The following is a 10,424-nucleotide window of genomic DNA, read 5'->3' on the forward strand; positions in this document are numbered from 1 at the left end:
ACTAGAATAGATACAAACATCAAAAGGTCTCCACAATAAGGAGTCTCTCTTGACCTCCGTTTCTGAGGTGAGAGGTGATTCCTTTGGTCTATCATTCACAGGCACAGACATGCCACAGTACCCTGAAACTGCAGGTTTCATCCATTTCCTCTGATTCCCATTTCACCACTCTCCTATGCACATTCAAGTGCAACAACCTGAGGCCAGCTTGTGGCCTTAGCTGTAGTGCCATGCCATTGCCACTAAGAGAACAGAGCAGCTTTTGCTACAGAGAGGCTCCTAGGTGCTGCTATGACCAGTTCATTAGGCAGACCGAGGTTTCCACCATCCCGCAGGCAGAGGGTTATAAAGCCCTCATGTCTTAGTGACTACCCAGAGTGTGAAGGGACCTCAAGGAACTACACCAGCTGGTGTCATTTTGAGCATCTCTCGATACACCTTTGCTCTGTAACACACAGGCTGGCACTGAGCATAGCTGGACCACACCCGAGACCTCACCCATAATGTTTACATGAAGTGAAATGTATTTGTATTTGCACTCTGCTATGTAACTTCTTCCATGCATCGATGCAGACACACAGCAATACTTTCAAATAGACTTTTTCTGACCATAGGTCATTTGTCTTTGTGCTCACTTTTGTAACTCTGTTGTAATATAAAATGTTGACTGTAAAATCAAGATCTATAATAAAATTGCTGATGGCAAACATTGGTAATTCAGTTTCACATTCTACTTTTAACCTCAGACTGAACCTGAAGGTAAGCCACTTGCTGGAAATAACTCAGAAACTCACCCAATGTATGAAACTCCACTTACACCCCCCCCAGGAAAGCAGGTAAAGGTCCTCCCCAGACTCTACTCTCCCTACCTCATTCTCCATCTTGTTCAGAGAAGTCATTGTCTCTGTTGGGAGCTGGAAGTTAAACATCCTGTCTTTATCTTGAACACTGGTGCCCAGATATGTTCTGTTGTTGTCAGCCATATCAGTGAAGCAAGATGACTGTTCTTATCAGTGGTTACGTAGTAAAATGTTAAGCAGCACACCTTGGTTTTGGAAGCTGAGGTGCACACTTGATAGAGGCAACTGTGCTGGAGTAAGTGACAGCTTTGTGCCATGGGTGGTTGGCAGGAACAGCATCCCCCCAGAATGTGATTCTTGTAATGGTGTGTAAAAGCGATGCACCTTCACTGGGAAACAGCCACAGCCACAGCAATAAACACAATTAACATCAGGGAAGTAACTGAACTTGTGGTTGCCTGGTTTCATTCTGACTGCTGGTTCTGTTGCCAAGAGGTGCTGCCAGTTGTGTGGATGTTCAGGTGGCTGTACTGGAAGGAAGGTGCAGGACTCTGATGGCTCCTTTGCTTTTCCCTTAGCACTCATTGGACAGGGAGAGGAGTCAGCACAGGTACTGAGGCCACCACGCACTCTGGATATGCCTCCTTGTTCCGATACCACTCCCAAAATCCACAGAGCTTTGTGTCATCTGCTATGTTCTGCTGCTTGCCCTTAAGGAGGGAGCGTTAACGTTGGCCCAACTTGACTTGTGAGTACAGGGGCGCTGTGTCTGGCCCACTAACACATACCTAGGTCTGTGCCACTCGGATTGCATACATAGCAGAACATGATAAAGCTGATTTCCAACAAGTGAGAAGTGGTTTAGCTACCATAGAATCACAGAATGTGTAAGGTTGGAAGGGACCTTTAAAGCCCATCTAGTCCAAACCCCTGCAGTAAGCAGGGGCATCTTCACTGGATCAGGTCACTCAGAGCCCCATCAAGCCTGACCTTACCTGTTATCACACATTCAACTTGCTATGTGGACATGTCCTACCAGACATGTATAATTCTAAATCCTATTGCTTGCTGAACATTTATAAACCAAAAAAAAAAAACCCCAAATCAATACAAAGTTCCAAATTCACAGAAAACTAAATGAAGGGAAGAAACCAACTATGTCTTTTATCCACAATATGCCCTGATTTTCCTCACTCTGTGGAAGAAATGTTTCTTACATAGTTTGAAACATGCTGGGTTTTGAAAATATGCTTTCAATCTGATGAAGCTAACCTCTGTCACAACTTGTTCAAGATAAATGGGCTAGCTTGTGCCCCAGGCCCACAGCAAACACTGCCAAAGAGCAGTGAGATGTAAGGTGATACCAACATTATGTATCCCAGAAACACACAGTGCTGGAAAAGATACTCCTGTGACCCTGTTACCACAGTATTGCTGTTCCCCCAGTCTTTGATGTACTTAACCAGATGAGAGCCTGCAATTATTAAAATTATTTTTGAGATGAGGACACCAATGAAATGCAGGGAGGTTTGTTCTCCTTTCTAGCCGTCGCTTGGCCTTGTGTGCTTGCCATGAATCACAGTGATTTAAAACATGTTGGCCTCACCTAGGGCCAGGAGGGTCAGTAAATAAACAGCCTGAGTTCCACTTCGGTCTGTACACCTCGTGTTTCCTCTTGGCTGACCCCAGGTAGCTGCCACCCACACGTCACCTCAGTCTCCTGAACCTCCCTGTGGTCACCCTTCAGGGGCCACTAGCTCTCTCCATTGCTTATGTGTAGGGATGCAGGTGAAACCAATGACTCTGACTCTGGGCTTTCATTTAAAACAACAAGTCTTAGGAGCCTAGAGAAAAAAAAAATGAAAACTGGAGACAAAGGTTTAAGCATATGAAAGATAACAAACCTCACCCCACTGCAGCACTGCAGGGTGTATCTGGCAGAGGCAGAGTTTTCAGCTTGCTTGATTTGGGCTGCCCTTCATGTGTGCACCCAGGATGACTCCAGGATTATCAAAACAATGACCCTCAGACATTTCCTTACATAAAAGAGCCTGGTAGGAAGAGTAGAAAAACAAGATCTGTGAGCCTTCAGGTAGGAAACCCTGCAAACAGGCTGCACCTCAGAATCTCTTTCTTAATAACAGTATCATTTGCAGGCCTAAGAGAACAATAAAATACACTAATAGGCTGATCCTTCCTATTAAATTGTTCAAAAGGAGTAATGCACTGGCTAGCCAAACACTGCTTATAAAATATGAAGGCTGGTAAAAAAATAAAAAAAACCAAATAGTAGAGTTGAATGACAGAAGCAAAAACCACAGAAAGTGCAACAGTAGAAGAGAAAGATGAATAAAAGCCATGTAGTTGGAGCATAACGCCCGTACTGCCCACATACTTATGACCATGGGACATACATCTACCTGTCCTCAAAGCTGAAGGGCTGGATTCAGCATCTGACAAAGCCACAGAGAGCTCTGCAGGCTTAAGCAATCCCCATGCAGCTTTTCCAGTTCTCTCTCTCCTTTATCTTGCAGCAGCATCCCTGCCCTGCTCTGCCAGCACAAATGTTTCCTGAAACTCCTGATGAACCAGGACAGGTGAATGGTCTGGGATAATAATGCCCTTCCCTGCTTAGAAGTAGAAAAGCTTATATCTGGCAGGAAAAATGTGAATCAGTGGGAGTTTGTTGTTTCAAACTGTGTGTTTATTCTCATCACTGCCTTGTGCAGTGGGAGAGGGCGGCTGATGGTTCACTGTTCCTCCTTTCATGTGCTGCTCTGCACCAGCACATTTCACAGCAATACCTTACCCCTCATTTGTTTCACTGCTCAGAGCACTGGGGGAGAGTGGAGATGGTTAGAATCCATATGAAATAGTTTAGCTAGGATTTATTTACAGTTATTCACCTGATTGTACAGGTGGTATCTGCAGCCAGAGGGACAAACCAGGCACCTCCTGAAAGCAGTTGTCCCACTCTGCACTGAGGGGTAAGACAGTCAGGATTATGCATGCCCCAATAGAGGCTTCTTATCTTTCCTCATTGTGAAAGTTGCCTCAATTATTAGCTGAAATTTATAAAATCAGCTTCCAGGTGGCTAAAGCTGAATAAAATGATTCCCAAATATAAGATGTTTCCCTGTGAGAAATACCCTTAAGCCAAAAAATGATACCTAAACCTCCTCTCACCAACAACAGATGAAAGGGTTGTGCTTATTTAAAACCATAATTTCATAATCTGATTTCTGACTATGCAGAGCCACAATTCTAAAATTTGCTGACCATTTCAGGAACTGACAGTGTGATAATGCAGCCTTTCAAGCATATCAGATGCAGCCAGTTAGAAAATCTAGTGTAGAGCTAGAAAAAAGATGCTGTTCCTAATCTGATGCCTCCATTTCATAAACTGTGCTCTGTTGGCTGCCTCCATTGTCAAGACTGAGACCAAACATCCTTACTTTAGGGTTTTCTTCTTGCACACATGCTGCACTTTGGGTTTGTTTTTTTTTTTTCCAAGTCAGTTGCAGAAGCACAGCCATAATTGTTTTTCACCATGGTGGTAAAAAAGCTTACAATTTCTTTCCTATGTCCTAATGGAGTAAAAATATGACAGATCTAAATTATACTTACACCTTAAATAGTTTAAAGGGCAGTTTAAATGTCTGGGTTTTTTTTTCTCTTATTGAAATTGAAAATCCAGAAATTAATCAACAGAGGAAAGTTACACTTATGGTTTGCACAGGACTACTCTTCTTGAAATACTAATCAAATCAATTGCACTGCACTGCAATTAGACCTGGGACTTCTGCAGCAGAAGTCTGAACCTTGGGAGCTTGAGGAAAAGGTCTCCTGTCTGAGAATGTTACCAACATTGCATTCTCTGTGGGTCAGATGTGGAGTGGATGCTGAATTCACTAAGCAGTTGGAACTGCACTGGGATAGAGAATAAGCTTCTTGACTATGCAGTCCTATGCAGAGCTCTATTTTTGTGCTATATTGTGCTACATGGAACATTAGGTGACCAAAAGGAGACAACTTGGCCTCCTCTGAAGTCAGAGTTTAACCAACATCAGTAGGAAGCTGTTTGGTTTATGGCAGGAAAACATTAAGAAAGGCTAAGACGTGGTCTAGACAGACATAATGCACAGAAATAATATGCAATATGGATAACAGCTCATTCCTTACAGTAAAAATGTTACTAAAAACAGGGTGCAAGAAGACAGTGACAGGTTCCACAATTTTTTATCAGAGGCTCATAACTTTCATCAGTATTATCAGACACTTCTGATAGGTGATATGTGGAGCTGCTTCACGTGAAGGAGTGAAAGATGAACATATGGCTTGGTAAGTTTAAACAAGTCCTGGGATGTTTTAATCCTTTTTTCATTTTTCAACTCCATTTTTCTGTGGGCTGTAGCTGAAGTGAATGCATGTTGTAGATAGGGATTCATTCCTAGGGCTGCTGGGGACTTGCTATGTGACATCAGGCAAACAATTACATCGCCAAGTTTGAGATTTCCTGCCTGAATGGGAGGAATGATAAATTGATATTTTAAAATTTAAAGATTATGAGGGTTATCATAGTATCTATGCTGAGCTTATGAATACTACAGAGTTTTAGTTTCATCCTATATATCACGCCTCTGCTCTGCCCTCAAATTGTGCTTTAGGATAATGCAACCTTTGCAGAGGCACTAGCCTCATGCTCTGAGGTGATGAAGCATCTACACTTTCCAGGGTAGGTTGTTCCAGTAATTATGCAGTACTGTTATTGGAAATTGATTTATACTTTGTCTGCATTCAGGTTCTAGCAACTTCTTCTTCTCCTTCTTGTATCCTTTGATAAAGATATTTTGTCTTGTGGGGAAGGTGAGCTTCTCCTGAAAAGAATTCTTATTCCAATACTCCTTGCTCTCTTTTTTTTTTTGGTGAATTAAAGAGATCAAGCTTTCTAAACATCTCTGGATGATACACTTGCTAGAATCTATGACTCTTTACACCTCTCTCTCATGTATTTTATTGTTCTTGTAGTGCAGAGAGACTTTTTGTATCCTCTGCAGCATGTGGACTGCAGGATTAGATGGACATATCTTGACTCAGCTTCAATCCCTGCTTTTATTGTGTTTAATCACTGGTGAGTCATAATACTCACGGGTTTGTTGGAGCAAAGTCGAGAGGCAGATTCTCCACTATTGAAAACCAACTCAGTTGTTACTCTAACAAGCAGAAGTGGGAGGACATTGTGGGCAAAATACTCAGCTGCAGGAAAGTTTCAGGGAACCTCTCTTCCAAGTGTGTCTTTAATCTATTTCACACATTATTCTTCAAAACATCATGACATCAATTAACACATTATGGTAGGCAAGATATTTTTATCAAACTTACACCAGAATACTGTCTTATCATTCCACCATGGTTAATTGATTACAAAATAACCTTTCCCTTTAATTATTAGCCCAAATATTCTATTTTAACAGAACTTCACCAATTATTTTTTTCTTTTCTAATCCAGGCATTTTGTTACTCCAATCTTCAGGAAAATAAATAATTTCTATATAGCAATATACCTGAAAATACAAATGATGTGTATCAGGCTTTACTTACTAGCTTTCCTGACACACACACAAAAAAGCCCTTACCAGCATCAACATATCACTATGTGAATTTACCAAGGAAAAAACAACAATCCTGGCAATTTAAAGACCTCTGCACCAGTGTCTGAGATCCTTCCTAATCTAAATACTAAATTGAAGCACAGAAAGTCAAGGAAGCATAGCTCTAGACCTGCTTATGCTCTACAGATCTTTTTAACCCCCCAACCCTGCTCAAGTGCCACTCATGTTCCACCTGCCCATATTTCTCATTTTTTTCCTGTTTATGCCAAATTTCTACTCAATTCCCCAAGAAAATGGAGACATGCATAAGTAAAGCAGATGGAAAGCACAAGCATGTGGGCTGTGGGATATAACTGAACATCAGACCCAAAAAGAGATGATTTGCATTTCAAAGTTGAGGAGCAAAATCACTTAGTATTCTGTGTCCTGTTGTTTTGGATTGCTCATGTTCACAGTCTCACAATATTACCTCAAACAAAGCAGCACAGAGATGATGTATTGGAAGATGAGTGATTTTGATCTGGGGATGTACAGCATGACGAATTGCATCAGTGCAGAAGCAATTACTTTTTAATTACAATGTCAAAAATCATACAGTCCCATAGCAGAAATGTACCATTCTGCATTTCTTAAATTGCAACTCTTTTCCTTGACATTATGCTCAATTAGCTCAGGCAAGGTTACTCTGGCCCAGTCTTGGCATGAGAAAACCTGACACAGTAAATTAAACATGGAGAGGAAATTAGTTATATATCTCCTCCTGTACTATTTTCAGCAGTGGATGAGCTGCAGTAAATATTACTGGAAGCAAAACTAGAACGTGTCTAGGTTGCCCCATGAGCCAACAGGCAACTGCTGGTCAATAAACCCACAGCAGCATCTGTTGCAAAGTCCTCAGCCAGAGATAAGAATGTCGTTATTCTTACCTGAGTTCAGTTGGAAGTCAGCTTAGCGCTGGCATGGATATTCAAGTTAATCATTGCTGGTGCAGAACCCGGCCTTTCGTGCTGCTTTGTGCCCAATTCGGAGTCCAACAACGAAACAGTCCAGGTCCCACACGTGTGGGTGCAGCGGCACCCTTCGTGTAGTGACTGGGCCACAGCAGCCCTCTTCGTGGCACACTGGAACTGCTCATGGGCGCCATTTTGAGGCGCAGTGCTGGCAGTGGAAGACTACTCCGGGCCTGCTTGAGCATCTCACACCTAAGGAAAGGGAAAGAAGAATCACTACAGGAAAAAAAAAATCCCCTAGGGACTGGATAGGGGCTCTGGCACTGGACACAAAACATTTCCCAGAAATAAAAAGCTGGAGGAGGAGGAGGAGGGATGAAATAGGATGCGTCATTAGTAGCGGTAAATTCTTCTTCCTGGTGTGGCTGTCAGGATGTTCAGTTGTGACTAAGAAGACGTAAGTCTTAGGAAAGGTTAATGCTTGGAAAAACAGTATAAAATCTCTGGAAGGTTTCAGTAGGCACTCTGCAGATGTAACGGCAGCCTGAAGAGAGTGGGATTACCCAGCTTCTCTGACTATCCCAGCCACAGCTTCGCTGGGCAACCTGTCCCACTGCCTCACCACTCTCATAGTGAAGAATTTCTTCCTAAGATCTAATCTAAATCTACTCAGTTTTAGTTTAAACCTATCCCCCCTTGTCCTATTACTTCATGTCCTTGTAAACAGTCCCTCTCCAGCTTTCCTGCAGGCCCCTTCAGGTACTAGAAGGCTGCAGTGAGGTGTCCCTGGAGCCTTCTCTTCTCCAGGCTGAACAACCCCAACTCTCTGAGGCTGTGTTCATAGGAGAGGTGCTCCAGCCCTCCGATCATCTTTGTGGCCCTCCTTTTAACTCGCTCCAACAGCTCCATGTCTGTCTTGAACTGGGGACCCCAGAGCTGGACACAGGACTCCAGGTGGGGTCTCACCAGACCAGAGTTAGAGGGGGAAAATCATCTCTCTTGACCTGCTGCTTCATGCTGGTTTTGATGCATCTGGGGACAATATGCTGCTTGCAAGCCATAGGATTATTTACTGTGTTTTGAGTAAGTCTTTTGTGGAAAAAACAGGCACAGGATTAACAGAAACTCCATCTGTGACCTACAAGACCTTGAACAATAGTACAAATCAAAGGTATGTGTTTAAATTGCAAGTAGCACAAATAAGATTAGCATTGGTGTCACAGACTCCTGGAGCTGCTGCAGGCTTGTCACTGCTCTCCTCCAATAAAACTAATGTACTATACTCTGGGTGCAAGCAGCATGTGAAATGACACCAACATGTCCAGAATTTATCAATATACTATGCACATGCTGCTTTCATTTGGCTCTGTTTAAACTTCTGGATGTCTAAAATCCCAGGTAAAAGTCTGAAGTCCTCAGAGAAATCCATGACCACCCTTCTGTATGGAGGAAGAAATTAATTTCAGGCAAGTCTGCACACATTGCTCTTTAGTTTATTTCCCTAAAGGAAAATCAAGGTGCAACCCATTTATCTTTTTCCCTAACTCCACAGTATTTATTATAACAGGTTTCTGCTCTGTTACTGGCAAACAAGGTATTCAGTGTCATCATATAGCCCTTCTGGTTGAGAGTGACCGTGCAGGATTAGTGGTGAGATAAACCTTCTGCAACACCACTCAGCATGACCATTACTGTTGCTCTACCTCAGTTTGTTATTTCCCATCTTATTCCTGTCCCAGGTCTTGTCACTGTTGATCCAGAAAGTCAGCAGCTTTCTTTATCAGGGTGCTCTGTAGTGCTTCTTCCAACTAAGCGCTACAAAGATTTGGCTAGTGTGAAGTCAAACACGTCCCTCTCATATCCTGAGGCAACTCGTCTTTCTTCAATGCCAGATAATTAAAGAATAAAGAACAATCACAGTGTTTTAACTAAATTGAAGTCTTAGGCATGGCTGTTTGAACATTTAATTCCATATTTGATCCATATAATCACAGGAATGGCCATTAAAGAAAAACTCTAGCAGCAGGTACCATTACTTCATCCTGTTATATTATTACTGCTCTTTGATTTTTTTTTTCCAAAATTTTGACTGAATTTTTCATGTGTGCACCTTTGGGATAAATGCAGGGCTATCATGACAGTATTTGACCTGAATTTGTGTCTTCCCTAGAGTGACAGGCAGGAGTAAAGTTCATCTGCAAGGCATATGAAAGGGATTTACCCCCGTCTACGGGAGCTTCCTTGGGGCATGGTGTTTTGTCTCTAAGGTTTGCTGCATCTGCTGCTCATAGATTTTGAGATGATGCCCACAAAAGAGGCACATCAATTTCTTCATGGGTGAAAAAGGATATTTTCCAACTTGTTTTCCAAGCTGATTCTTACCTGGCAGCTCATCAGTAATGATGCCTTCATCAGGCAGACTTCACTGCATACTAGCATCTCAGTGGGAGGCTTCCTCAAATCTCAGTGAAGCAAGCTGGATCCTGGAACGAGCAAAGAAAGCATTGTTCATATGTGCTGCTTGCTGCCAGACAGATACATATCCAGCACGCAGTAAATCAACTTGCTGCCAGAGGACCACTGGTAATTGTTTTTCCACTGTGATTTTTCATAGGAGATTTCCTTTATATTTCCAGTTTGAAGTCCCTCAGGCCCCTGAATGATCTGTACTGCAATGCACTGCTCAGATCGTGCCCATTTTTTGTTGTTTCCTGCGTACCAAATGTATGTATGTTTGGTGATTTAGTTGAAAGAACACTACACACTGTCCATTGGAGCTCTGAAGCATAATTCAGCTTCCTCTGACTCATGGATGGACCAAATCCAAAGACTCACCGATTTCATGAAAATATCTCTTCTTATGATACTCAGAATTCATAGGTCAAGTTTAAGACCCTGTTGATTGGCTTCTGAGGACCAGAGGCATTTGGAAACACCACTGCAAATAAAGGAGAGACAATAGGACCATAAAATTGTCTAACCTCAAAGGCATTTCTAACCAACAGCAGATATGTTGTAGTCTCTTGCACACCTGCAATTGGTAGATGGAATGTGAGGTGACT

Source organism: Gallinula chloropus (assembly GCF_964237585.1).
Source record: "Gallinula chloropus genome assembly, chromosome: 7".
Classification (NCBI taxonomy): domain Eukaryota; kingdom Metazoa; phylum Chordata; class Aves; order Gruiformes; family Rallidae; genus Gallinula; species Gallinula chloropus.